We start from the raw sequence: 4,661 nt of genomic DNA, 5'->3' as shown, positions 1-4,661 counted from the left end.
ACGCATGCTGTTTAGTGTTCAGGATGAGGTAGGTCTGGAAGTACGATTAATCTTCTTTTTAAACAACAGCCACAAATGTAGAATTGTGTCCCAGAAAAAGAGTGGATCAATGTATAAAATACATTATTAGGACATTTACCTTTTTTAAGGATGTGGCGTAATGATTCTTTTGAGATCTTAAAATCCTTATTAAACATTACATCATTTCATATCAAAACTGTTTTATGGAGGAGAACTGTAGCAGAAAATGAAGTTAATGTTCAGGAGCGAGAAAGCCCAAGAATGTTCTCTGGAGAGAGAGCGGCGCGATGCTGCTTTGAGTGGAGGCCCAGGACAACGAGCAGAAACGTGTGTTTGTGGAGAGAGTTACCAGAATTGAGAGAGCCAAAAAAAGAGACACAGATGAGACTGGCCGGCTGGTGTTTGCTCTCCAATTTTCGGGAATGTAATTAAATATAGTCATTAGATGCAGCCACACAAAATTATCCCCTCCCTGGTAAAATGTGATGTCTATAATGGTTGCATCTCACACAAAGAACCATATTTTGCTGAAGCTTTTTAATTGTTGGAATTGTAGCATTGAATATAACATTATGGTGTTGCCCTTTAGTGACGGATTAATACATCCTATTTTCTGTCCATTTTAAGGCCTACCCAGAAATGCATTATAACAGAACTGCATGCATTTCAAGAGGAATACTGCGCGAGTAATAGAATGATATATAAAAAGAGAAACACTATGTTGCAGCGTGACACACTTACATTGTTTTTTACACAAAATGTTTGACAACAAGGCATGATAAATATTTTGTTGTAGACAGAATTGGACAACGTTTATGAAGTTGATGCAAACGGATCTCAAAAGGAGTGGGACCTTTTTAGGGGATGTGTTATTTACTGTCTCTTGCATGAGTTTGTTTCGTGTTATAGTTTATGCCCCATCTGAGACTTGTATCTTGACATGGTTTGTGCACAGTCTTTTAGCGCCCTCACTTACCTCGGTGTGGGAACAGCCTGTAATTATAATATAGCAGTCATTACAATTATACAGTCTTCATTTCTAATTATGCAGCATTTGACACAATGATACGATGTCTGACTATAAAAAAGAAGTTCCTCATGTCTGCTGTCACAAGGTGAACATACACAAATGTTACTTAATAGCTACAAAAGTTGCTATCTAGTTCGCTGTTTTAAACTCAGGTGTCTGAATAAACCTCTTGTAACAACTCTATTCATCATTTTACCTCAGTCTTTTAGGAATACAGGAGAACACTTAAATGGGTGACAAAATATGTTTAAAATCATGTCATTATGCGTTGAGTCTAAATTAAAGGGGTTGCACATGTTCACACTCAGATCTCTCAGGTTGCTTACTCCATTATTTTTAACACCAGTCGTTTCTTGAGCGCCAGGATAACGTCTCTGCTTCTCGCCCCTCCCCAAACCTTCTTTTTCTTCTTTCCCTCCCATCCCTTTTCCTTTCATGCCTCAAACTCCCCTCTCTCTCACTCCATCCTTGCACTCCTTTATACACATTTTTCTTTATACTAAATGTTATCCAACTTAATATCTTCCAAAAAATGCATTCCGTTAGTAAAGAACTGCTCCTGAACCTATCTTACAATCAAGTAAAACAATGTAAAATGCTCAGCATTGCAACTGTTTCTCCCATATGTCCCTCATGCAATAGGCCACCTCCAGATTTGTGTTTTCTTTTCGATGGCCCTTCAGCTCTGTCAAAGGGTTATTAGCCTTTGCCTCCCACCTGCATACTGATTTCTGCGTAAAATACCCGATGACACTTCTGCTACCTCTTAAAGTTCTGCTACCTAAACCTTTTGTCCTTTGCTGTTGTTTTTTGATGCCGCTGACCCTCCTTCTCTCAATTTTGGAAAACCACATCCATTTTTTAAACAATCAATACCGTTTCTTAAAGTCGGGATCTTAAAGTGGGGGATCATTTATTTCAGAAACACTTTTTGTTATATTCCATGGGAATGCTCTAACATCCGATAGCAATGTAATATGATGAATGCTTTGACAATAATACATTTAAAAAATGCCATCTGTGGTAGCCGTAGCGCTGTAAAAAAGCACGACCAATCATCTGGAGCCGCCCGGCTAAAATAACTGATGGCCTAACCTGCCTGTCAGCCCCTTCCATCTGGCACAAACTTATCTCATGCCCTCATTGGTCATCGTGCGCGTTTGTGTTGTGTTGGAGGAGGGCTCTGTAAGGAAAGTGGCAGACCTTTTCCGGCTGTGTATTTCAAATTCTAGCGCACTCGAGCTGGTTTTCTCCAAAATACATACCCCACATTTAAGTGATATTTTTTTAGGACCTTAAAAAGCATTATCAAAAATAAAAAACAAGTTTCTTTCTCCCTAATCAAGTTTCAATATTGTGTTTTATGTTCAAAATTTTCTCCATTACAAGCTGAACATCTGAGTAGCCGGAATCCATTTGTAATAGCTGGAATACGTGAATTATTATTGGGCTTCATGTCCGTTCTTATAATAGAGGTTTGGACTGTTATAGAAATGTAAAAAGACATTTGCCCCCAAATATGTTTCTAACTTTTCTATTTAAACTTATATGTTTCCGTGCGTGGAATGAGAAAACAGAGCAAAGGACCCTGGAAGTTGAAGGCCAGGGCAGCTCTCATGCTGTTGGTACACAGATTTGAAATGTTTTTCTTTAATCCCCGCGCTGCCACTGATTACTCCATGTTAGGTCAATAAATTAGAGGGCATGTACTCACACAAGCATCCACCCTCTTCTCACACACACAAACACGACTACATTGGAACTGTGTTAAGGGACTAAGGCCTTACCTTGTGTTCGCATTATACTGCACTATATTTTATTAGAGATTTACATTCTGTACCATCCTGTATGTAAAGAAGGGGGGGTTAAAAAAAGCAGCACAGAGTGAAAAGGTTCGCCCCTACTGCTCTCTTGGTCCGGTCTAACAGAAGCTATGCTTGCCATCCAAATAAATCCCAGACAAAAGCGTTGAAAAAAGGCTCTCCCTTTGGTTAAACTAAATCTTCACGCACACACACACAGAGACACAGAGACACGGACACCAACGGACACACACACACACAACACCCTGCATTAATTACATCTTATCACACATTTGCTGATGGACTAGGTTGACAGAGGGGGGTCTTGGGTCTGTCAAGCAAAGCACTTTTGTCCTTTCTTCATAACATGTATCTCACCTCTCTTATTGCCTTTTTGGTTCTTTATTTTTTCTTCTTTTCTCCCTCCCTGTCCATGCTCCCATTCTTCCATATTTGGAACTCTTGTGATCATTATAAGCCAACGTGGAAAAAAGGCTGAAATTGTTCTGATGATGAAAAGCTGGAGGAGACACAGATGATCAAAAGAGGATTCTGTTCCGTATTTTGATCACAGACCGACTGCCGGTTCTTTTAATGGAAACTAACAGGCTCTAGTATTTGAGTAAATGGTGTAGTTTCATTTTTGGCAGCTGAAATACACATCTCAGAGGCTCACAAAAATGCTGTATGTTGTGTAAAAAAAGGTATGTTTTTGTAAAATATTAAAACTGGGCAGAAAACTGGTATTAGACACTTTATCAATCTTAAGTCTTATGCTCATAATTCACAAGCATGTGGATACGTGAAAGGAAGATATGGTGTGTGTCTGTAGTAGAATTACACAAATTGTTTTTGGACCACCAATTTGGAGCAAAATGTAGGCTTATTTGTATATCTGCCGGCGTTAAATTTAGGTTTTCTTTCATACATAGCGTAAGTGCAGATGTGATTGCTTAATCTCAAACTTGTTAACAGATTTCCAATGATTATTGGAAAACAGTTCAGCTCAGCCAGACAGTACAATCCTCTCTCCTTTCTATCTAAATTCAGTATGTTGAAATGCCTAAAGCAACACACAATGGTCTGCTTATGTTACCTTAAATGGATAGGACTTTTCACTGCAAGGGCTTATGGGTAGAGGACTTGGAGGCGCCTTGCAGGACTTGCTCAGTGCTCTGAAAAAGACAAAAAACCATTAAATGACATCCAAGATTGAGGTCTTAAAGATACATTGTAAGTGTGCTGGTCAAATAGTGATCTGCCATAGAATGAACGAGCACAGTTAATAATCTCTGTTGTTAACAAGATAAGGGAATTGTGCAAGTATTTTCACGTTCAATGACCTCCAACTAAATGTGGTGATAAGCAATATTGACAAAAAAATTACACAATAAGCCGGCTTCTCATTCAATAATAAGCAACATGAGAGAGGTTAAGAGTAGACCAGTGTATATCAAGGATAGGTGCTCCATTGGAGCTGCAAGCATCCCTCCAAAGCTCAGTGAAGAAGTTCATTTTCAACAGAATATCTGCAGGGCCAATAATACCATCTGGGGTCCCTTAATCTTTGAGCACTTTGTTCCTGAAAATGTAAGGGACAATTGTCCTATCCATCCCTCTTTGTCACTTTTCCACCAAAGTTTCTAAATAATCTAGTGTTTGTTAACGCAGCTGTGATCAGACTTCTTTGGCTCTGCTTCTCCACACAGGTGTCTATGGCAGAGGGACAGGGAGCAGCTTAGAGGGGTTCGAACACACACACACACACACCACACACATCACCACACCACACACCCACACACACAACA

The sequence above is a fragment of the Notothenia coriiceps genome, unplaced genomic scaffold, assembly GCF_000735185.1.
Source record: "Notothenia coriiceps isolate Sejong01 unplaced genomic scaffold, NC01 NC01_scaffold00006964, whole genome shotgun sequence".
NCBI lineage: Eukaryota > Metazoa > Chordata > Actinopteri > Perciformes > Nototheniidae > Notothenia > Notothenia coriiceps.
This window is presented reverse-complemented; position numbering follows the sequence as displayed.